This window comes from Solanum lycopersicum, chromosome 11, assembly GCF_036512215.1.
Source record: "Solanum lycopersicum chromosome 11, SLM_r2.1".
Taxonomy (NCBI): domain Eukaryota; kingdom Viridiplantae; phylum Streptophyta; class Magnoliopsida; order Solanales; family Solanaceae; genus Solanum; species Solanum lycopersicum.
The window spans coordinates 48,138,001-48,164,356 of NC_090810.1; the positions used below are offsets into that span (position 1 = coordinate 48,138,001).

Sequence of the window (26,356 nt, forward strand, 5' to 3'; positions counted from 1 at the left end):
AATGCCGTCTTGGTGGCCCACTTGGATAGCGTTACTCCCGTTTACACTAATCTCTACTTCTGGTTAAAACAAAACAAATATAGTCAATTCAACTATCAAAGAAATCACTTCAATAAAAGAATTTCAAACAACACCATTCCCCGGCAACGACACCATTTCAAGAAGAGTTTCAAAAACATCTCATCCAATTCTATGTGTATATAGGGGTGGCAGGGGGACCGGGATATCCCGCCCTGGACCGCATCCGCCCCGGTCCACGTACCACCCCGGTCCACGTCCCGCCCTGGCCCGCCTTTACTAGTGTAACGGGATTTAGGGGGTGGGGGATGAGGGGATAAGTCAGGGGCCGCTTAACCCCTGGGTCCCGGTCGACCTGGCCCCGTTAAACTGGCCGATTCACGGAATCCCCCCAATTTTTTTAATAAAATTTGAAAATATTACCGTTACTAGCCGTTGGGGAAACGACTAGTGGGCCCCAAAACAACTTTTTTACCCTTTTTCACTTCCCACACACCCCCTACCACTCCCCTACTTTTAAAACTTTAATCTAAACCCTCAAGTTTTAATAATTACACTTTAACCCAATTTTAATATTATAAATACCCCTCTATCCCTTACTATTTCTTACAAAATCATCTATTCTCATTTCTCTCTTCTAATTTTCTATATCTTCTCAACTCTCAATCTCTCAAGTGTCAATCTTAATTTTTATTCCATTTTAATTCTCAAATTATTATAATCCATAATTCCATATATTTCAATTTTCAATTCTAAATTTTGATATTATATCAATATATAGAATTAAATCATATTTTCTATCAAGAATTGATTGGAGACTTGGAGTTTCAAATTACAAGTTACAACAAACACTAGCTTCATGAATCGGTTTAACGTCTGCTATTAAAGCAGACTTTTGGTACATTCGTTTCATAATATTTATTTTTTATTTTTCCTCTTTATTTTTTGTGTTATTATTATATATATTACACTTTATATACAATTAATTATGAGTTCTATCAAAAAAACACCGGTAAAGGAAAAGAGAAAACATAAGATAACGAATAAAGTGAAAATTTTAAAATATTTAATTTTGGTAAAAAAATGGTAAAGAAAAAAAGAGTAGTAAAAGTGGTAGTACTTCATCTATATCAATGTGTAGATGTAGATTTAATACAAATAATTCTACTTATGTTGATGATACTCCTTCTGATATTTATCCAATGTTCAACTCGATCACGAATGTTTAGAACGATGTTATGCTAATATTAATCCTAATGTTGATAAAAATTCAGGTGAAGAAGTAGAAGTTGAAGTGGAAGAAGATGATTTAGATGATACACCTACTAGTCCGGTGACAGAAGATCCAAATGACGCTATAAATCCAACGGAGCAAAATTGTGGACGTCCACCACTTATACCTCCCACAAGGGAGAAGGTGAAATATCAACGCCCTAAAACTTCTATTGTGTGGAAATTTATGACTTTGAATAAAGAAAATAGTGTTTCTATTTTTAATAAGTGTAAGCAAGCTTTTAAACATAAACAAGGTGTTGGTCAAGGTGGGATGGGGGATTAAATAGACATTTGTTATTTTGTGTGCTGATTCAATATAAAGAAGCTAAAGCATTAGCCAATAGAAAAAAAGAAATTCCAATTGATGAATTTGATATTACCGGTAATGCATCGATAGGAGCTTCTAACATGGTTCAAGGAACATTAGATCCTTCTAACCCGGTGGTCCAATAACACAACGAAAATATAAGCAGGAATTAGATCGCGAAAATTTAGCTAAAATGGTTGCTGTTTGTGGTTTGCCTTATAGTTTTCCTTCAAAACCCGGTTTTATTGAATATATTCAACAAACTTATAATCTGAATTATAGAGGTGTTTTATATTATTACATGGTTATAGATAAAGTAATGTCTGTAGCATTAGATAATGCATCTAATAATACAAACAATGCTAAAATGTTAAAAGTTAGATTATGTCCAATTGACGATAATGTTTTTCATGTTAGATGTGTTGCACATATATTAAATCTAGTTGTACAAGAGGGTATTTCATTATTTGAATGTGGTTGCATGAAAATTGACTATGCTGTTTCCTGAATTTTTGCTACTAACAGTGCTTCTAGAATTAGGGAATTTAATGATCGTTGTTTACTATGTGAATTGCCGCCTAGAAAAATTCCAAAACATGTTAAAACAAGATGGAATTTCTTTTACGAAATGCTTTCAGTTGCTTACAAATACAGAACACCCATACAAATGGTGTTTAATTCTCATAATGCTAACCCATTAGATAGAATTTGTGATGAAGATTGAGAAGAAACTAAAGAACTATTACAACTTTTAAGACTTTTTTATGATGCAACAACCATTTTTTCTGGAATTTATTATCCTACTATTTCATCAGTATTAATAAATGTTTGTGCTCTTACAATTCAATTTTCTAAATATAAAAAAATAAATAAATTTAAAGATACAATGGAAGGTATTATTGAAAAATAAAAGAAATATTTTTTCTTATTCCTAAAATTTATTTAACTGCTACTTTACTTCCTCCTGATTATAAATTATGAGGTGTGCAGGGCCTTGTTGATCCTTTTTATGAAACTTAAGAAATTTCACATGAAGAGATTTCAAATTGTGAAACGTATAAGGCTAGAATAAAAGTATAAGCAAAAATTTTGTATAATATATAGAAATATTTAAAATATTGACGGAGAAGATGGTCAAACTTCTAATGAAGAAATTGATTTTGAAGTTCGAATTTCAACTTATATGCGAGGTTTTCTTGGTCTTAATTCTACTAACCGTGATGATTTTGAATAATATCTTAATCAATCCTTAGAAGCATTGGATATCAAAGATGGCAATGAAGATTTATTAGGATGGTGGAGTAAGCGAAGCAATGCATTACCAACTTTGAGCAAAATGGTTCGTGATGTTCTAGCTATTAAAGCTTCATCAGTTGCATCGGAGGATGATTTTAGTGCGACAACGTTTCAAATTGGTGATCATAGACATTCATTGGCGGAAGACAGTTTGAAAGCAACGGTTTTATGTAGAGACTAGGTCAATGCCGATAGGAGGAATAATAACTTGCCAAAGTTAACTAAAAAATGAGCAAGTTGGATCAAAAAGAAAATTGAATGCAGTGATGATGAATAAGAGTCACAAGCGTTTCGAGCAAGTTTGCCAAGATCGGAGGATTTCACCATCGATATAATGTGACAATTAGAAATGAAATTTAAAGGAGATGTTGAATTCCTTGAATCAGACCCGTTACAACAGAAAGGACGGGGGTCTTGCTGTTGTTGGGCCCAAGTCTGTTAGGGCATAGCTTAGTATTATATATAGACGCTATGGCAAACCCTATTCTGTATTCTGTTTTTGCCTTTCCATAATAAAACTGCTCCCTCTCTTCCTCGTGGACGTAGCCAATTTATTGGTGAACCACGTAAATCTATTGTCTTATTTTTCACGTTTATATTTTCTCATATTATCTCGAATTCCGCACAACAAATTGGTATCAGATCTTCTTGGTTAATCGGTGTTCTTGAAGAATTCGAGATGTCTGCTTTGAACGTAAAAATGGACAAATTCACAGGGAGGAACAGTTTCAGTTTATGGAAGATCAAGATGCGGGCTTTGTTGAAACAACCAGGCTTCTGGGCGCCGTTGTCGAAAGATAAAAACGCCATCGTTACTCTTGAGATGGCGATTCTGGAGGAAAAAGCACACTCGATGATCATTCTGTGTCTCGCGAATGACGTCATCATGGAGGTCTCGGATGAAGAGACTGCTGCTGGTCTGTGGTTGAAGCTGGAGAGTTTGTACATGACAAAATCTCTAACCAACAAGCTGCTTCTGAAACAACGTCTATTCGGTTTACGAATGGCTGAAGGTACACAACTCAGGGAACATTTAGGGTAATTGAATACTTTGTTATTAGAATTACGTAATATCGATGTGAAGATCAAGGATGACGATGCTACCCTGATTTTGTTAGTATCTCTCCAATGTCGTTTGAGAATTATGTTCAATCGTTCATTGTTGGGAAAGATACTGTGTCGCTGAAAGAAGTCAGATCGGCCCTTCATAGCAGGGAATTACGACATAAGGCTAACGGCACAAGTACAGACATTCAGCCTTCCAATCTGTTAACCAGTAGCGGAAAGGGAAGGAAAAACGGCGGAAAGAAAAATAAGCCGATGTCGAAGGGTGCAAAGCCGGATGATGTTTGTAATTACTACAAAGAGAAGGGACATTGGAAATTTGATTGTCCGAAGAAGAAGAAGCAATCGAAAAAACAATCAGTTTCTGCTGCTGTTGCTGAAGAAGACACCAATTCTGAAGAATACATTGCCCTAGTTGCGGATGAGCACACTCATCATTCAGATATGTGGGTTCTCAATTCTGGGGCATCCTATCACATCTGTCCTAGGAGTGAGTGGTTCACGACTTATGAGCAGATAGACGGAGGCAGCATCTCGATGGCCAACAGTTCTGTCTGCAAGATGGTTGGGACAGCTCGATCAAGATAAGGACACATGACGGTAGCTTCTGCACATTGAACGAGGTCAGGCACGTTCCATTGATGATGAAAAATCTGATATCTCTCAGTTCTTTGGACAACAAGGGATTCAGCTGGTCGGGAAAAGATGGAGTCTTGCGGGTCTGGAAGGGTTCAAATCTGATTCTGAAAGGTGTCATGTGTGGTACTTTGTATTTTCTACAAGGTTCCACGGTTACAGGTTCAGCCCATATTACATCGTCAGAAGTTCACCAGGAGGATATGACTAAGTTATGGCACATGAGACTTGGTCATATGGGTGAAAGAGGGATGCAAATTCTTTCAAAGGAGGATCTTCTTGCTGGTCATAAGGTTAAGAGCCTAGAGTTTTGTGAACATTGTGTCCTTGGAAAACTACATCGCAACAAGTTTCCAAAGGCCATTCACAGAACAAAAGGCACACTTGATTACATCCATTCTCATTGCTGGGGTCCATGCCGTGTTGAGTCTTTGGGAGGCTGCAGATTTTTTGTGTCCATTATTGATGACTACTCAAGGATGACTTGGGTGTACATGATGAAGCATAAAAGTGAAGCTTTCCAGAAGTTCAAGTAGTGGAAAATTTTGATGGAAAATCAAACAGGGAAGAAGATCAAGAGGTTGCAAACTGATAATGGGCTGGAATTCTGCTGGTCTGAATTTGATCAGTTCTGTAAGGATGAAGGGATTGCTTGACATCGTACAGTAAGAAATACACCACAACAGAACGGTGTAGCTGAGCGGATGAATCAAACACTTCTGGAGAGAGCAAGGTGCATGCTCTCTAATGCTGGGCTAGATAGAAGATTCCGGACAGAAGAGGTTAGTACATCTTGCTACTTGATTAACCGCGGACCACGTACAGGCATACAGTGCAAGACAACTATGGAGATGTGGTCAGGAAAAGCTGCTAATTATTCAAATCTGAAAGCTTTTGGTTGTACGGCTTAATATCACGTCAGTGAAGGTAAGTTACAACCAAGAGCTAAAAAGGGAGTATTTGTGGGCTACGGAGATGGAGTGAAAGGTTTCAGAATCTGGTCTCCAGCAGAAAAGAGGGTTATTATGAGAAGGAACATTGTCTTTGATGAAAGTTCTCTACTTAGAACCATTGTGAAGCCTACAACTACGTCAGAAACTGGGAGTCTTGATACACAGGTGGAGTTTCAAGTCATTCAGAATGAGAGCGATTTAAAAGAACCTGAAGAGGAGGATCAAGAGCCACAGACAAAAACTGATATCCCAGAATCTATGGCATCAGATATCCATCAGAGTATAGCTCAAGATCAGCCAAGGAGGTATGGTTTTGAGGACATGGTAGGTTATGCACTGCAGGTTGCTGAAGAGGTAGATACATCTGAGCCGTCTACTTACAAAGAAGCCATTTTAAGTCCTGATTCTGAAAAATGGTTTGCTGCTATGGGAGATGAGATGGAGTCCCTACACAAGAATCAGACATGGGACCTGGTCATACAGCCTTCGGGGAGAAAGATTATTACTTGAAAATGGGTTTTCAAGAAGAAGGAAGGGATATCACCAGCAGAAGGAGTCAAGTATAAAGCCAGGATTGTTGCCTGAGGTTTCAACCAAAGAGAGGGAGTGGACTACAATGAGATTTTTTCACCAGTGGTCAGACATACTTCCATCCGAGTGTTACTAGCGATAGTTACACATCAGAATATGGAGCTTGAACAACTTGATGTGAAGACATCGTTTCTACATGGAGAGTTGGAGGAAGAGATATACGTGACTCACCCGGAAGGTTTCCAAGTTCCAGGGAAGGAAAATAACGTCTGCAAGTTGAAGAAGTCCTTATATGGACTTAAGCAGTCTCCAAGGTAGTGGTACAAAAGTTTTAACAGCTATATGGTAAAGTTGGGCTATACTCGGAGCTCATATGATTGTTGTGTCTACTACAATAGGCTCAAGGATGATTCATTCATCTATCTGGTGCTTTATGTAGATGATATGCTGATAGCTGCAAAGAAGAAGTATGACATTCAGAAGCATAAGGGTTTACTTAGTGCTGAGTTTGAGATGAAGGATCTGGGAGCCGCTCGAAAGATTTTAGGGATGGAGATCATTACAGACAGAGAGAGAAGGAAACTTTTCTTGTCACAGAGAAGCTACACTCAGAAGGTCTTGGCGAGGTTTGGCATGTCTTAATCTAAACCTATTGATACCCCAGTGCTGCCAATATCCATCTCACTGCCATGTTCGCTCCACAGTCAGAAGAAAAGAAGGAGTATATGTCACGAGTCCCTTATGCCAGTGCCGTAGAATGTTTGATGTATGCTATGGTCTGTACAAGGCAAAATTTAGCACATGCAGTCAGTGTAGTGAGCAGATTCATGGGACAACCAGGGAGAGAACATTGGCAGGCTGTGAAGAGAATTTTCTGATACCTTAGAGGTACATCTGACGTTGGTCTCATTTATGGAGGTGATACTCAGTGGTTGGTTACTGGCTATTCTGATTCTGACTATGCTGGAGATGTTGACACAAGAAGATCGATGACTGGCTATGTGTTTACCCTTGGAGGATCTATCGTCAGTTTGAAGGCAACTTTGCAACCTACAGTGACTTTGTCTACTACGGAAGCGGAGTACATGGCCTTGACAGAGGCTGCAAAAGAAGGGATTTGGTTGAAAGGGCTGGTTAGTGATCTTGGTCTGCATCATGATCAGGCTACGGTGTATTGTGACAGTTTGAGCGCAATTTGTCTAGCCAAGGATCAAGTCCATCATGAGAGAACCAAGCATATTAACGTAAGGTATCATTTTTTGAGAAGTGAGAAAAGAATCAAGGTGAAGAAAGTAGGAACTGCTGATAATCCTGCTGATATGTTCACAAAGCTGGTTCCACAGAGCAAGTTTCAACACTGTTTGGACTTGCTCAACATCAGAAGCTGATAATTGCCCTGCGGGGCAATTTTGAGGAAGAGGGGGAGGCCTGGCACTATCATAGTGCGTCTGAAGAATCTGTTCGGAGAATTCAACTCAAGGTGGAGATTGGTTGAATGCCTTGAATCGGACCGGTTACAACAGAAAGGACGGGGGTCTCGCTGTATGTTGGGCCCAAACCTTTTAGGGCATAGCTTAGCACTATAAATAGACGCTATGCAAACCCTATTCTGTATTTAGTTTTTGCCTCTCCATAATAAAACTGCTCCCTCTCTTCCCCGTGGACGTAGCCAATTTATTGGTGAACCACGTAAATTTATTGTCTTGTTTTTCGCATTTATATTTTCTTGTATTATCTCGAATTCCGCACAACAGGAGAAAACAAATATTTTTAGTTTACATACAGAAATAATTAAAACAGAGCCCTTCCTAGAAGGTAACTGCGTAAAATAGTTACTCATCTAATATCTGTAACAAATATTAGTTTTACGTATGAGAACTTACTGAAATAGAACCCTTCCTAGAAGGTGGATTTGTAGATTAGTTACTCAACTAATATTTGTTAATTGTAACTTCTAAGTTCTATTTAATAAATTTGAAGGTTTTAACATTCATTAAAGTTTCTTTTTATAAAATTATTGTATTTCATTTTAATTTTAATATATACAAATAAATATATACTTAATTACTAAACTAACTTTAAAATACTTAATTTTAAACTTGTAACTTGACATTTGAAATTTCAAGTTTACATTACTTTAAAATATTTAAAATACAAATTTGAACTTTAATACTTCAAAGTTGAAACTTGAAATTTGAAAATTGAAGCTTGAAATTTGAAATTTCAAACTTCAAATTTGAAAATTTAATTTTAAATTTAAAAGTTAAAAGTGAAAAGTTAAATTTAAAATTTATTAGCTAAAAAAAATTAATTTCATTACAAATAAATAAGTATTTGAAAATTTTAAAAAAATCCCCCATCCCGTCCCCCCAAATCCCATCCCACCTGCATATATAGTGGGACATGATGGGACCTATTTTCATCCACCCAATCCCGGTCCCCCCAATCCCGGTCCCGCTCGAAATCCCCCTTCCCTGTCCCCTGTCCTGTCCCGTCCCCGTCCCCTTGCCAGGATTAGGTGTAAACAATCGTGAATTAGTATAAAACTCAACGAATAGTTTAGGTATTTTAGTAAAAAACTGTTTCAACGAAGAGTTTAGGTATAAATAGTTTTCACTCAAGCAACTATTACGGTTCAAATATTTCATTCAAACAAAAACAATATTAACAAGATAAAAAGCCCGCGACCTTAACACATCCACTCGCTCGAACTACATGGGTAGGATTAGGTTTAAGATTCACTCTCTCAACCTTAAACCATATTAACCCAATACCCATAAATTATTTGTCAAAAGATTTGGTCCCAAAAAAACCTTTCTCCAACAAGCTAAAATAAAAGTTCCATTTGCACCTAAAATTCATAAATTAAAACTCAGCTAATGATTAGACCAAGATTAAAGCAACAATTTCATCATCAAATAAAAATACCCATACGAGAATTCGAAAAATAAACATCACCCCAATAATTGGAGTTTTAGCTACACATCATAAAATTAAAGGTAACCTAATGCATTATCCATGACGTGGGTAAGAGTCTCCAATCCTTTATAATGATTCTAATTATTAAATTCAAAAAACCATTTTTAAAATCCTCCAAAATTGAACACAAAAATCAAGAGAAAACTCTAAGTCTACAATGAGAATGGTAATATATGGGAGACAACTCCTCAAAACTACATTTAAAATCCTATTTATAGTTTCCCAAAATTAAAATTTAAAGTCCACTTAGTAGATTAAGTTGCGCAACGCCAACCCGATTGGTGATCCATCGAGTGTCCTCTTCCATCGCAATTTTGCATTGGCTTTCAGCATCTCAGATCCTATAACTTTGGGTGATACAATTTGTTATCACAGAACTTATCGACGATCTTCTTACTGACCGTTTCTGCCAGAAACTTGGTTCTTACCTCGAGCTGGTATTCTAAAAATTTAGGTGGGATGAATAAGGAACTCGGCGGTGAACCAAGTGGTCGTTGCGATCTCCAGGGTTGCGTTTTCTTCACTTCTTCAGCTCTACAGTTTCTTTTTGGCTGGTTATGTCCTTGCCTTGCTTTTTAATTTTCGTAGTTTTAAATAAACACTTTAACATCACTTTAGAGAACAAAATAGGAATTTGAAGACATTAATACTACTACAACAAAGTCCTACATGATTCTGAATCTCGCACTCATCATACTACAATAGATAAATCACATTAAATATCTATGGTCTTAGAAACACTAGGTCTAAACAAGATATGAAAAATTAGGAAACTTCCTGAAATCTAGGGACCTATAGGATACAATGAATCAACTAATAAAATTCCACATAAACGAAGACGAAATTTATGAAGAAATCCTTTGGATTTTGGGGCTGAAATTTTAAAAAAACATTGTTTCTTGTTCTTGGGAGGTTTGGTAGAATATTTCTCTTCTTTTTGCTCAAAGTGTGGATGATTTCTGACTAATATGACTAAGTTATTAGGCTTATATTGGATAAAACAACAAAGTTTAGGAATTAAACAACAACAGTTTAACATCCCTAACACCTTCAAAAATACCTACATGACCCTAACTTAAAAGTTTATATAGGTCATCCATGGAGGGACATACGAACCGTCGTTTAGACCTCAAACCGTCGATTGTAGTCGTGGTTCCTGGTATGCCTTACATGGCTTCATTAAAACGAGAATAACTTTTTTACTCATATCTGGGATTTTTTCAAACTTGGGGTAGTACGAAAGAGGATTAATTTATCATTGGTTTAATAGGTGATGGGCCACCTAAGTTATTTTCTGCTTAAAGAATGAGCATTTAATGTTGACTCAACAACCAATCCCCTCAAATTTGTTGATTAAGCTCACCTACATACATTCCTATGGTCCGTAGGTATATCCACGGACTATAGTGGTCAAACCTGGGTGTGATCAGACAACATCAATATTTTGGCCTTAACGACGGAACCTCACCTTCAATCTATGGTTCTACTGATGGTTCGTAGGTGGTTACGTCAATACTGACACCTATTTTTCAAAAAACTATGAATTTCTTCATTTTGAGTTTTGAGGTGTTACAATGCGATTCTTCACCTCTTCTTAGAAGGGATATATTTGGATTCATTTTCACGATATCATCTTATACCCCAAACAAGGTATAAGTTGGGCCCTTGCAACGTGCAACGGGAGTTGTATAATTGTTAGGATCATAAGTGGTTGCCAGTCATACAAAATCCTTTTACAAGTATATAAATAATAAAAATGTATTTTTATATATCACTTACTATGTTGATGTTAGAGATGAGAAAGTATTTTGTAAAGCTTTAAATTATTTAAATATTTTATTTTCTTTATATTCATGTTGAGTACAATAATATCTATTACCATTCTTTCTTTCAGTTATTTGTTGTTCAACTATATTACATATTGGTATATTCAATGTACTGATTTCATTAGACCGACATCTTTTAATGATGCAGATATTGGTTCTTAGGATCCTCAACAAGAGTCCGTTGAGATCACTTCTTCTGCTCGCCAGCTTTTGAGTAAGAACTTCTTGCTTTTGGAGGACTCCAACTTTAATGAGTTGTTACTGGTAGTTGTCTTGAGGAGTCGTGGATCATATCACAACACTTCTTCTTGCATAGATTAGAGGCTTCCTAGTTAGATAGTTTTGTAGAGTTTTCAATTAAAGACATTTTATTTAGAACTTATGCTTTATACTCAGTATATTAAACGAAGTTTTGAGATTCAGTTAACTGTTATTAAACAATTCTTTCAATTGAATGGTTATGTATGGTTGAGTTAGTTTTATACTTGTAGTCATCAAGGATGAGGGTTCGCTTGAGGGGTAGATATTTTTGAGTTTTGGCCATGTCAAGGGTGTACTCTCGGGTCGTGACAAATTTGGTATCCAAGTAATGAGTTTAAGTGTCCTATGGTGTCTATGGAGCCATTTCAAAAGGATATTGTTTATTGTAGTGAGTGCCCCACTATTATAAATAAAGGACTATAGACATCTAAAAAACGTTTTCCGATTTGATACTCTAAATCGTGCAATACAGCTATGTCAGAAGGAAATAAATCCTAAAACAAAAGATGATAGTAATCCATTAAATAGAAGCTCACATACCTTATTAAACTTTGATTATCAAACAATTTTGTTGTTCCAATGCTATTCATTGATTCTGAGCTTACATCGAAAACATGACAATAGAAGGACAAAGGTAGTACATTAAATCAATCAGAAGCAGCTAACTACAAGAGTCAATGATTTATTGTTTATTATTGTCCTAAAATTTTATATTTTAAGTTCTTCATTTATATGTTTTACGAATTTGTATTCATATAAATGAAAAAAATTACCTCCTCCTATTCATCTTACTTGATTTGTTTTTCCTATCCAAGTCCTAAAAAAAATCAACGACAAAAAGATATTTTGAATAATAAATCCTTTTTTATTAGTTTTTCATAGTTGAATGCATTTTTCCATTTCAACTTTTTTGTCTAGTTTTGACTTGATCCTGAGTTGAACCAAATTAATATGATTTTTGACACTTGTTATCTTATGTTGACGATGTAAAAATGTAACAAATTATTCTTTGATCTTGTGGCTTTAAATATTTGACATGGAAAATCAAAACTATATCGTTGTCCTAAAATGAAAAAAGACATAACCCCCCTGTCCAACAACAATTGTCAAGTATTGACTTTGCACACTTATTAGAAAACTATAAATAGAAGGGTAATTTTACTATATTAGCCTTCAGATATAATTAATATACTATCTTGAAAATGTAATATAGAAATTATTATAACTAATAAGAAGAATAAAGTAGGAGAACTACATTCAAATAATCCATTGTTTTCATAAAGTGAACATGTATTGTTAGATATCCCACAGTATTATAGTGGAAAACTATAGTTGGACAAAGGGAGTGTTTTAAAATAAACTAAATAGAAATATAAGAAATCAAATTAAAAAAGAACAAAATAATAACTTCAACATTTTAGGTGTAAAGCCACATAAAATCAAGACAACGCTTGTTACGTGTTGCCTAAACTATTCAAGGCTAAAATTTAAGTTTTTAGCTTTTTACTAAGATAATATTTGCAACACTAATAAAATGTTCTCTTTAGTAGTATAGGCTAAACTTTATAAGCATTGTCACATAATGATATAATTGGCCACACCTATTCATGTAAATGACTACACTTTCAAAGTGAGCTAGTTTTATAGTCATAAAAACAACACTTACCAAGTGGGGCCGTATAGTTTTCACTACATTATTTTGTTACCTCCAACAATTTAACTATCCCTCAAATTTTCCCTTGTCCTCAAAGAAAATTCATAAAGAATAAAAAAAAAACTCTCCAAAGTCTCTAAAAGAGATTCTAGTTGCCCTAGATCTGAATTTTTTGAAGGCTTTGTAAGAACATATTTTCTCCCAAACTAATAGGTATTTATTGAATCAACAAGTAATTATTTTTAACTAAACAATTGAAGAATGATTTGAAAATACTTCTATGATTTTCACTATCTTTTGAGATACAAAAGTTTTTAAACAAAAGCTCTTTTACCTCAACTGTCATGATTTTCTCTTTGTTTGTTGGCCTCAAACGAAAGTCCCTTACAATTTTTTTTTTGTTCACAAGGGACAGAGCAATGAAGTTGATACCGTAAAGTTTCATCACATCTAAAGGGTGTTGTTGGAATAGAGTTTATCAGGTAAATCTACCTTTAAAAGTCTTACTTTGTTGCATCTAGGTTTATTTCATGGTGTAGATTTTGATTTTCTTGTGTTTTTGATTTTTGACATTCTAGCATATAGTAGTATTACACCCATCCGGTGATTCTTTTGTTGTGGTAAATAGCCATTAATAAAGCATGAGAATTTCATTTTTTCTTTTAATTGATAAGCAAATTATGATTGAAATCATCCATGTGAATGTAGGTTTTCATGTCATGCTTATTTGTAGAATGTTGTTTCTGCTTCGCTTTTACTAGTTTATGAATCCCGAGCTTCTTAAATTGACTAGAATGGATTTTTTCTTGTAGTAGTATACCATCTTGGGCACTTCTTGATTAATTTAATCAAACTTGAATAAATAAGTTTGTGAAGAAAACGTCAAATTTTCCAAATTGATGATTAAAGAAACATTTAGAAATTTAAGTTATCCAAAGTGTCCCTACTATGTATAGTTACAAGCCTGAAAGTTGAGCAAGTAGACAAATCTTCAAAGAAAATGTGTGCCTCAATTTTATTCTCTCTGAAGTAAATGTGATCAAGAACTTTGGAATATGAAATAAGTGAAATCAACTAGTTTTGAAAGTTTTCTAGGTAATATATGGTCCCTGGGTAAAGTTATGAAGCCCCTTTTGTATATAAATGTATCAACGAAATCAAAAAATGATCTTTATAGAGTTGGGTTAAAGTGTCTTTGTTGTATGGGGTGGACTTATAGCCAGTTAAGAACTCCATTGTTAAGAAGTTTTATGATGTAGTAATGTGGATGTTGAGATGGGTGTGTGGGTATACAAAGAGTGATAAAATTATCTATAGAATATTTTTTATATTTAGGATAAGGAAAGAGTAAGCTCCATGGGGGACAAGATGAGGAAAATAAGGTTGGGATAATTTGTACATGTGAAAAGAAGATGCACAAATTCCCTATTAAGGAGATTCAAAATGTCCAAGTTAGGAGGTTTAAGAGGTTCAATATATTAGATATGTAAAGGCAGATCAAAAATGAATTTGGGTGAGGTATTACAAGTCTGGGAAGTATTCATTACATGAAGGATTTCTCTTTTGCATGAAGAGCATATAGTATTTAAAGAGATTATGAAAACCAATAGAACCAATAAAAACGATTGTGATGTTTTAGTTACATAATATAGGAAAAGATTATCATTATGTTTTAGGATTTTTAATCATAGTATGAATGTATGATGTCCATGTTATTAACGGTATTTATGAATTTTGTTAATTTAGTCAACTCTAGTAGTGTACATATAATAGGATTAGTACTATTGTGGTGGACAATATTTTTAGTGACTACTCTAGTAGGTGAGTTTTATGGGTTGTATCTTTTTCTATCTATTGAATATTTCTTGAATATAAATTTGGTAATATTATATGTGTATGAGTTGAATTTAATATTGTAATAACTTGTTCAAATTAGGAAGTTGTTCTTTAATTAGTTCAAAAAAGGAATTGTTTTCTTTCTTCTTTATCTTTGATAGGTATTTTCTTCTTCATTAATTACTTAAAAATATCTAGAATGTCTAAGGGATTTGAATTTTGAAATTCGGGTTCATGTTAATATTCAAACCTGATTCGGAAGAAGATGATCATTTCAAAAATAGCCTGATTCGTGAAAATTATGAAGTGGTTATAGTAAATTCCTCTTCTTATCTGTAAAATTTTAAGGAGATTTTGTGGATTATATAGGGGACTTCCAACTAGATTCTGTCAAATAATTGAGAAAAAATCTGAGAATCTTGAAGAACAATGCTTAAATTCCAGAAATTTTAGAAATAACCAAATTCGTGTTGTGATTACTTTGTTGTCTAGGTTAAACATTTCGTATTTTAATTCGTGTTTTTTCTTATTCTTCTCTTGCATTTTATAGTTAGGTTATAATTAATGTTATTTCATTCTAGCGTTATCTAGCTAGTTTTACGTTTATATTTCATTTTATTGCAATTTGTTTCATGGTTTTCTCTTTTAGCTGTGTTATGTGTGTATCTTATTCCATGTTTGATATTGTTTTTTCCTCTGTTAGTGACATAAATTCCATTCTGAACCAATACTCTTAAGCTTGTATTGATCTTATTTGATATTGTAGAACTATGAAGAGACGAAGGATACCCTTTAGTGATGAAATCATTTGAGTCTGGGTCTATAGCATGTGACTTTGAGTCTATACTCAGTGCAAATAAAAATGAGTGCAATAATTTGAGTGCTACAAGTGAGATAGTCACTTGTGCGGTTTATATTTTAACTAACAATTTTTTGGTGTTAATTATGTCATAAACTGTTGCACTTCTTATAGAGATTATTGTGAAGAATTCTATAATAATTATAGTAGTGGTTTTACAAGAAAGAGAAAACATGAACCTAATGAAAATTTGACTAAAGTTGAAGTTATTGCTGAAGGATACAAGATTAGATGAACTTTTTGTTGAACCTTAGGTTTAGATAAATTGTGTTATATCAACTTCGTGGACCTATCTTTGGTTCAATTACTGGAGATACCTTGAAATATAAAATTGAGAACATTGTAAAACAGAAGAATCTCAAATAGAGAAAGAATGATAAGATCATACGTTTCGGGCGGACCAATTTGGGTGGATAGAAGGTCATAACCAATCAAAAAACTGAATTCCTATTAATGTGCACTATATATGTGAATCTTGTGGTTTGTCTTGAACTTATATGGTTTTAAATTTTGATACATTTGATAGGAAACCCAACTCTCTTCTTCAAAGATTTTGAGAAGCCTTCCTAGATTCAATGAAGGCTTCTCCAACACTATGAAGCATAGAGAAGGGTTGTCTCGGAAGCGAAACCAAATCGAAAACCCTATGAGTGCAATAAAAACCACCATATTCACATATATAGTTAAAATTTGTAGAATTTGGGTTTTGGATTGCTTGGGGACATGTAACCACTAAAATTTATCCTCGGGATATTTATGGTGTCCACCTTCTCGAGGTGTATTACTTTCTTCTATTTTATGGTGATCTCATTTTGGTAAAAAGTTAATCCAACATTTCAACTATTTAAAACTTTAGTGATGCCAAGCTAAAAATTGACGTGAATAGTTATTCCAATGAGTCAAATTGTGACGCCTCAAATCCCTTTAAGACGGACAGATACCCTATGCCCTAAAGTCCCAAAGAGAACCAACCTGTAACCTGTGCTTACTATGCATATAACTATAACAATCGTGACAATTTCACATAGGATGTAGCGATACAAACCAACATAAGTAGACCCAAAAGTTATATACAAGACATGGCCGTTGAGGCCACAACTCCTTACGACACAACTGAACTATATACATACATATATTTACAAAGCCTCTAAAAGATAGAAAACCTTAGAGTAGATTGGGACAGACCCTGCCTTACCCTTAACTATGATACAATACCAAAATGAATTAATCGAGGACTCAGTAAGGCTCTGAATCAACCTAGAGTTCAGCAAAGGTAGTGGAGTGTTGTGTGCTCATAATGAGGAGTTCTACTAACTGGAGTACCTGTGCGTGTAACATGAAATGCAGCGTCCCCGGCGAGGGACGTGAGTACGAAAAAAGTATATGGAGTATGTACGACAATAACATATGCAGTATTATGTGTCAAATTTGAAATCAAATACAACATATGAGTGTGTAGATTACGAGCGAAGACCACCTTTGCTTACTCTTGTGAGATCATGTAACTTACATTATTTTCTTTACTTATATTCTATACGTTATAATATTTGTAGTGCATGTGATACAAGTGACAAGCTGATTAGTGGAAGAAGAGGATGACCCATGCTAGGCATTTTACACAAATTGGGATCGGCCCATGCTAGGCTTTCGCCCCTGAGCTGCCCCCCTTCTATACCAATAGGGATAATCCCATGCTAGGCTTTTTCCCCTGAATTGCCACCCTTATGTACCAGTTGGGATTGACCCATGCTAGGCATTTTCCCTGGGCTGCCACCCGTAATTATATAGATTTCTTCACTTAGATTCTTTAATCTTTCAAATTGTTGTTTATTAGTTCATAACTCTTTTGGGATTGTTCTTTGGATATCATAACTCTTTGGAGATGTTGTTTTGGTGGTCATAATCATTTTGGAGATCTGGAAATATGGACCAGTAGTAAATACATGAAAATAATACTTCAAGGGAGTAACAATGACATAAGGAGTTATGTAACATCAAAAAATTACTTTAAGATCTTAATGACACAATCGACTTCAAATAAAAAAGAGGAGGATTTATCAGTCTTGCTTTTGCAAATACCATTTCTATACTAGCACATGGGGGGAGGTAGATAATTACACAAGTATAGAATAGTGAACATATAATGAAGTAGATGTATGCACTAAGGATATGAGGAAATATGGTTAGCTATTTGGAAATAGTATGTTTTCACTATGTTTCATTTAGTAAGAATATAGCTTAAGAGATTCACTTCATTGATATTAATCACAAGTATTAGATTTCATTCAAATAAATATGGAATCCAATAGCCTTACATACCTTATCCTCTGATCGGTATAACTATCACGATTTATCCTCCCTTTTCGGTTTTAGATCTACAGTTTAAGTCACGGTAAACTAAAATTAGAAGCTATAACACTTTGATCTGAGAACAGTAGCTAGCTTTGACAAGTAATGAGTCCATACAACTCTTAAACTCATGCTATCACCATACCCTCATTCTCTGACAAATACTTAAATTACATATCCTTTCCCAAGATTAACCATGGTGTACAAACAATAATACACATTGAGCATCACAAAATATTCCTTATCATACAACGAATTCTTGAACTCATCACATCCTTGAGTTCTTCATAACAATACACCCATAATTCCTCACTCAAACTCATACATAAGGAAGGCAAAAATGGAGCAGTCACCTTACCTCAATTTCTACAACTTCTCCTTATAACTTGAATTCTTCTAGAACTTCAACTTTCCTTCACACTTAAACCAAAGAAGAACAAAAGGTATCTTAATAATTAAGGAAGTGAGCACTAGCTTTTGGAAATTTTCTGCTTTTGTACTTATACTTAGCATGTACATGTTTTCCTAATCATCCATGGGAGAATTTAGGTAAATCCAATTGTTTTCACTTACCTTGGTTTGTAGATATGAGAGTTTCTTCAAGAACCCTAGAAGAACTTAAGGCTGCTATTTTAATCTTGAACAGAATAGAGAGACAGATAGAGCTTGAGTTAATTCTCAATATTATGCGTTAATATGGGTGAAAATATCTTATCATATTCAATTTATATGGAGCTTTATTGACCACAAAAATATCCTCTAGAAGCTCCCTTTTTTTGGGTCCATTTTCAGCCACTAATTAGTCATGTAGGTGATGCACATGCTTATGTACATCAAATAACTTTAAAGGTCAAATTAGGTGATGCACCTACTTACTTTTACTTGGACTTTAACTATATTGGGCCTTGGCAGATTTGGCTGCTAGGCTTTCTTTCATTTTTATTTTCTTTTAATACATTTGGGCCTCAACTAAGCCCATTAATATAATCCTTCATCAGATCCATCCACATTGGTCCTTTTAACTATATCCAAGTAGCTCAAGAAGGTAATGCAACAGGTAGCTTAATGAAGACAAGCAAGAGCTCAATTATTTTATTCTTTTGTTTGAATATTAATCCATTTTTCTTCAAAATAACACTTAATTTTCAACTTTAAGCTCAATCACCATCTTACTATATCTATTTCAAATACTTTCCATCGGAGTTAACTTGCAATACACATGCTGAAACGTGCAAGGCGTTACATCACCTTCCGAGCTAGTTTAAACGAACACTAATCATATAAGAAACATGATACCTCACGTATACTATAAGTCTATGTCAAGTATCACATGAATAGAACTAGCATGTATTTAATACAGGCTGTTACACAAATGGAATCCTGGGAGCCTATTGCACTCCAATAAATTGAATAAGAGAGAATATAAAGAGAGAAATAATGGAGCGAATAGTGGAAACTGAAGATATTAAATAGAAGAGGATAATTTAAAGAAGTTAGGGAGTGGCTACAAGAAAGTTAAAAATATAGTTGAAAAATGAGGATGAATTTTCATAAGAAGAAACGAATACAAGTGAGGAAATTAAGAGAAAACAAGATCATATAAGAGAAAATCTAGAGAGTATGACTAAGAAGTTTTCTTATTCTAAGACTAACCTTTTAAATGATTGTTTTTCAAAGGAGGAACCCTCTTGCAAAAGAGCATTCCAATTCATGGACTGAGAACTTTAATCCTTTCAGGAATGAAACTAAGGGAAGGAAGGGGGAATCCGTTTGCACAATGATCTAGAGACAAGAAATTAGGATCTGGTTGGAAATCCACATCCATAATTTTATAAAAGTAGCCTGAGTGTTTTTGCAATGAAATACATTGCTGGTATGCTATTAACAGACTAACTATCCACTAATTACATTCATTGGACACTGCCTGAAACTTCATCAATCATCTATCAGGAAGGAAAGACACTACCTATTTCATTCCCACATCTTTGATCTCCAAGTCTTCTCTCCTAGTTTAGTCTACAGGTAATTTAGATTCCTCATTCCATTTATGCTTCTAACTACAACCTTAATGTCCTCCTCTAGAACAAGCATTCCAAGATAAAAAAGGTACTATAATCAGATGAATGAGATATATACATATTGATCAGAAAATTACAAGTTAAACTCATACTTGTTGATATCAGTCCCATGAAGCATTTATTTTCATTTACAAAGGCTAATTTAAAATAGTGTTTTACTGATATTTTTTTCAAGATCTTGATGAATAAACTATTTAAATGAGCATTGGTAAGTGAACATGTTGAAAGTCCCTGCCTTATATAGAGAGGAGTAGAAATAAATGTTTCATGCGAATGACACCAACTGGTATGAGCTTGTGTTGTAATTGTCTAATTGATATGCATATATCTCTTTTATCTAATTATAATACCTCTGTTGTCTTAGAATTCAAGTTTCAGAAGGACTTTAAGGCTATTACTTATAAGTAGGAAAGGAATGAGGAATCTAAATTACCTGTAGACTACATTAGGAGAGGAGAAATAAAGATCAAATATGTAGTTATGAAACATGTATTACCTTTCCTTCCTGGTAAATCATTGATGAAATTTCAGTCAGTTTCCAATGAATGGAATCATTGGATAATTAGTCAGTTAGTACCATACCGACAAAGTATTTCATTTTAGAAACTTCCAAGCTACTTTTCTCAAATTGTTGATGTGGATTTCCATTCAAATCCTAATTTCTTGTTTATGGACCAGTCTGCAAATGGAATCCATCTTGCTTCCCTTCATTTCTTCCCTGAAAGGATTAAGACAAACCATGATTATTTGTTTTGTACATATTCTTGAAGAGAACATGATCGTAAAAATGACAACTTAGAAAAGAATGAAATTCATGAATCAATGAAACAAATAAGTATGAGACTTCTTTTGCAAGTGAGAAAGAAATCTTTATTTTATAAAATAAAGATAAATACTGTTCATTATGTACTTATCACAGTAAAAAAGCTTATCCAAACCTTAAGCTATTTCAAATAAACTTGCAGAGACTTGAGTATGAAATTTAAACATCCTCTTAGTGAGGCTGCATTGTATTAATATGCAAATAGAGTGTGACCATCTATTAGTTGCTTATGGTTCTGGATCTTAAATTATCATTGATTGTGATCTTAGATTTTTGGAAGTAACTGTTATGTGAAGTATTGAAAAAATGTGGTACAAAGTGTTTCCTAAAATTCTTGTGATAAAGGTAAATTTACTTCAGCTTTAGCTTCTAAGAATACTGAAAATGTGATTAGTGATAAATGCTTCTTTCCTAGTGAAATTTATTGATACAATTCTTTATCTTGTAAGGAGATGTATTTTTTTTATAGTCCTCTTGAAATTGAGCATTAAAATTGTTATGATATGCTTTTTAGTCTAAGGAATGTCAAAATATCAAAATATTTTTACAATCATTTATTTTTGTACAAAATTCAAGATGATTCAAAAAGTGATTGAGTTGTCCTATTGTTTGTAGTGTTATTCACATAGATTCTAAATTAAAAATTGAGTTTAAATATGTGAACAATTTTGATGAAGTCCAATTGAACGACTCATTCCCTTTTTATTAGTTTTCATTTGATAAAATTGATCAGATACATTGCATGCAATTGACGCAATGTCTATCTGTTATACTATAAAGATTATATTTTAATTGAATTATATTTTAGTTTAAACACAACTTTTGAAATATATATTAAACAAGAATTATAGTGTATATCATATGGTGAACCCACTGTATTTATTCCTTACGAATACTTACTGCTAGCTCTTTTTTTAATGATCTTTATTATCAACTATTTGAGATTTGATAGCATGTTTTTACCATGTAAAACAATTAACACTCATTCATGAGAGAATTCCTTCACTTTTTGTTAATAATATGAACGATAACAAAAAAAATAAACAAAAAATTCATGTACATCATGTTCAACAAAAAATGTCATTTCTTTAGCATCATTATTAAGGATATATTCATCTTTAAATAAACTATTAATATGTTTGCATTTTTCAATAAGTTGTAACTTCAAGCTATGTCTTTCCGTTACGATGAAACTGTTTCTTTCTAATATGCTTCAAATAAATTGTTTGTTTTTTGTTTTCATATTCCTATGTTTTTGTTTGTTTTTAATTATCTCGACTACGCTGCAGGTCAAGATAAGATTACATATTGATAGGAGTATGCAATATTTGTCATTATTTCATTTTATTGTGGTAATATTTTTTTCCCATGTATTCTTTACAATGATTTCCCTAATATTTGTGATGTTTCCTTTACTTTTGTTTTCTCATTTTATATTTGTTTTGATATGCGTTCTTGAGTTGAGAATTTTATTAAATTAATTTTTTACCATTACCAAAGTGGACTCATGATTTCAACTATTCATATTGTTAATGAATATAATATTATTAGGTATAATTGATTAAAAACTATATGCACAATGAAATCATGCCAAAATCATAATGCATATATGAATGATAGATAACTAATAATGTTTATGCTAGAGCCCATAAAATTACTGATATTTAATGCAAGAATTAATGAAAAACCACAAGTTAAACAGACATTCAAGGGAATCCAACAAGATAGGCAGTAACTTTGCATCTTCTACAAAGGTCCCTAGTTCACATCCAAACTCTCTCAATATTTGGGTGGACAAATATTGAATAGAAAACTGATTACTTTTCTAGGTTAGAAGAACCCCTATTTATAGAGATTTCCTTCTAGTCCAAAAGGGATAAAAAAGCCAAGCTTTTCTTGAAAATAAGAAAACACACATTATTTTGTTTGTCTTTTTCTAGAAAATAAGATTCTGAGTTCTAGTTAAGTACATATACTCTATCGACCACAGAGTTATTTACCGCAGCTTACTATTACGAAAATAATTCCAAATATTTACTTTTTATTGTTTATACCATAATATATATAAATCATTCCACTAGAAATTTATGATTACTATGCTCTTTTTGTTTTTTTGAAATTCCCCATTAAACAGTTATGTGATTCCCCATGTTAAGTTAACAAATAGCAATCAATAAATTAAATTACTAACGAATAATTTCCTTTACAAAAATATTTTACTTATTTAATATATCAATTCAAAAATCCACTTGCAAGGTTTGACACAATGAAAGATATAAGCTTCTCCTAAAAGAAATTTTATAAATCTCTATATCGAGACATAAATTTTTATCAACTAACTTATTATTTCACAAATATATATTATTATAATCAAATCTATCAGGTATATTGAAGCATCTCAACATCTCACCTTTTAATAAATCAAAATTACATTTAATATATACATATCATAATAATTTTATCTTTTTACTAAATCTTCAAAGTATTTAGTTTGCACAAAAACAGTTTGTGGGTCTATTTTCTAGGTTAGTGGGTTTATGTTATACATAGTCAATGAAATTATCTTCCTTTTGTAGTGTACCATGTCAACAACTTTTCCATGTTTTCCATTATTTCTGTGTTGCTTTATTTAAGCTTTAGTAGTTAATTGTAAGCCTATAAACAACAATAAGAGTTTTTGAATTTTTGAAGCAACAAAGTTTTGCACTAAAAAGAAACCTTCTGTCTCTCAAAATCTTTCATATATATGTTGCCTTTTTTCGTCCAACAAATTTGGTATCAACGCCAATTTAAAGAGTTACAAGAGAATAAAATTTTAGCTCCCAAAATACCAAACCAGATAAACAATGGTAGAAACCTCTAACAAGAACTCCCAATATCTTACAATTTTCAAAGGCATGAATTATAATTTTTTGAGTCTTAATATGACGACTCTCTTCAGGTATCAAGAGCTGAGGGATTTGGTGGAGTGTGGATTTATAAATCCTCATGAAGGTCACGTAGAACGGCTAAAAGAGAATCGCAAGAAAGTCTCGAAGGAAAATTTCCTGATTCAACAAGACCTTCATGATTCTATTTTTTCCCGAATTTCAGCAGCATAGTATTCTCACAAAGCCTAGGAAATCCTCTAACATGAGTATATGGGAGATAGGAAGGTAATCGCTGTAAAATTGCAAGCTTTCCGTCGTGATTTTGAAACTTTACTTATGAAAAGTAATGAATTTGTTCAAGATGATATGTCTAGGGTTTCTTCCATTGTTAACCTCATGAAGTAGTATGGGGAGAATATTGGTTATGAGCCTTTTGTTGCTAAGGTATTGAGATTTTTAACAAAAAAAATTTGAGCATGTGGTTGCTGCTATAGAAGAAACCACAAATTGATGTGATTATTCATTTGATGAATTAGTGGGTTCTTTATTATTTCATAAAGATATGATAGTCAAGTCATATTTCAAAGGAAAAGAAAAAGCATTCCAGGTGAAATTGGATCCATTTTTCTCCAAAGAAAAACCCTCACATTTTTCTTGCAAAGGTAGAGGAAGAGGCGGATTTCATGCCCGAGGCCGATGGTGCAGTAGAGGAAGAAAGGAAATTCAATGACACTCGTCAACTCACGAGTGACATTCAGTGCCAGCATTCCAAGAAGATCGGTCATACTGAAACATATGGTCAGACTAAGTTAAAGGACGGACATAATCAAGAAAATTATTGTGAGCACACTGAGAATGGAAGTAACCTTTAGATGGATCATTCTTCAATTATTCACATAACTGATAATGTTTTGGTTTAATTATAGTGGATGCTCGAATCATAGGACTTTGTGATGACAAACAAGTTTGAGTTGAAGGCAAAGGAACTATAGCCCCCATTACAATGTAGGGTAATGTAAAAAACCTTTGTGATGTGCAACTAGTTCTTGGTTTGGCATATTAAGAACATGTTTCTTCTTAATTTTTCAAGTGTGGAAAATAATTCGTTAATTGCTATAGCTGTTAATGAAACTAAACTTTAGCATCATCGCTATGGTCAATTGAACATTAATGGGCTAACATTACTGACTAGGAAGAAAATGGTAGTTGTTTTACCAGAAATGGGTTATCTTGATTTATGTGAAAGTTGCATCTTCATGACACAGTACAAAATCGTTTCCTATAGGAAAATTAGGGAGAGTTTCACATTGTCTTGAGCTTATACATGCCAACCTATGTGGACCAATGAAGACTGAGTCACTTGGTGGGAGTCGGTATTTTCTTCTATTTAGCGATGATTATAGCCGTATGAGCTGGGATTATTTTCTCAATTTGAAATTATAGGCATTTGAGAATTTCTGGAAATTCAAGGCACTCATGGAGAAGCAAACATGCTGCAAAATTAAGGCTCTTTGGACAAACCTTGGTGCTGAATTTTTATTTAATTATTACACTTTATCTTGTGAAGAGAATGTAATTTGAAGGGAGCTTACCACAATGTACTCTCCAACAAAAGTAGTTTCGAATCAAACTCCATAGGAAGCATGGACGAGGTGGAATCCACGTGTAAGACACTTTAAAGTTTTTGGTTGTATAGCTTATGCTTTGGCTAGTTTATGTTCTAAGTTAGATAAGAAATTACAGAAATGCACTTTCATTTGTTATAATCTTCAATCCAAAGCATATAGACTATATAATCCTACTAGTGGCAAAGTTATTATCACCAGTAATGTTGTATTTAATGAAGAATCAGCCTGGGAGTGGAATGACTTGGAAGAAGATTCTATCATACATATTAGAGTTCATACAAAAGTAGGGCATACATGGATACTTGAAACAACAAGTTCTGATCTTTCCTCACTTGGTAGCAGAAATACTGACAATGCTGCCTCTGTACGTTGCAACTCTACTCCATCAAGATCTCCTTTTTCACCTTCAGCATCATCTAGAGAGACGTAACCAACTATGTTTCGGTCACAGGAAGATATTTATGCATCTGTAGCTTTAAATATTAGCTTCTGTTCTTAAATGTGATGTACAAGCTGCAATGTAACAAGAGTGGCAGGATGTGATGATTGAAGAGATTTAGGCTATCGACAAAAATACACCTAGGAGCTAGTTGATTTGTCATAAGGGATGAACTTTATCAGGCTAAAATGGATTTTCAGAATAACGTACAATGCTGATGGAAGTGTCAAAAGGCATAAAGCTCCACTTGTTGCAAATTCATACTTTCAACAACAAGACATCGACTTTGAGGAGTCATTCTCACCAGTAGCTCTCTTTGAAATGGTTAGAGCTACTCTAGCCTTGTTTTCTAACCTTGGTTTGCATATATACCAATTTGATGTTAAGTCTACTTCCCTGGCGAAGTACAAGAAGTTTATGTTTTCCACCCTGAAGGCTTCATTTTTAGTTAAAGGAAGAGCAAAGTATACATAATGAAGAAGGTGTTGTGTTGATTAAAACAAGCACCACGAGTATGGTATAGCAAAATTGACTTCTTTTCTCAAGAGCAACAGTTTAGAAAAAGTGAAAATGAACCTCCAGTTTATGTGAAGAAGCGAGGTAGCTTGGATGATCAGAGAAGCACATTTGTGAATGTTTTTAGTCTTGGCTCAGGAGAAGGCCTATGGAGTTA

The 26,356-nt window shown here is 33.7% G+C and overlaps 2 long non-coding RNA genes across 2 annotated transcripts; one reads left to right on the forward strand and one right to left on the reverse strand.

Moving 5' to 3' along the window:
- The first annotated feature begins 12,440 nt into the window (after window positions 1-12,440).
- On the forward strand, window positions 12,441-25,441 carry LOC104644642 (uncharacterized). Its single transcript, XR_738516.4, has 4 exons — window positions 12,441-13,014; window positions 13,211-13,283; window positions 22,036-22,098; window positions 23,688-25,441. It is a non-coding gene; the product is annotated as an uncharacterized lncRNA (long non-coding RNA).
- LOC104644641 (uncharacterized) lies at window positions 13,312-22,024 on the reverse strand. The gene is made up of 3 exons (XR_738515.4): window positions 18,419-22,024; window positions 18,204-18,265; window positions 13,312-17,871 (listed from the first exon to the last, which is right to left on the reverse strand). It is a non-coding gene; the product is annotated as an uncharacterized lncRNA (long non-coding RNA).
- Window positions 25,442-26,356: the final 915 nt, after the last annotated feature.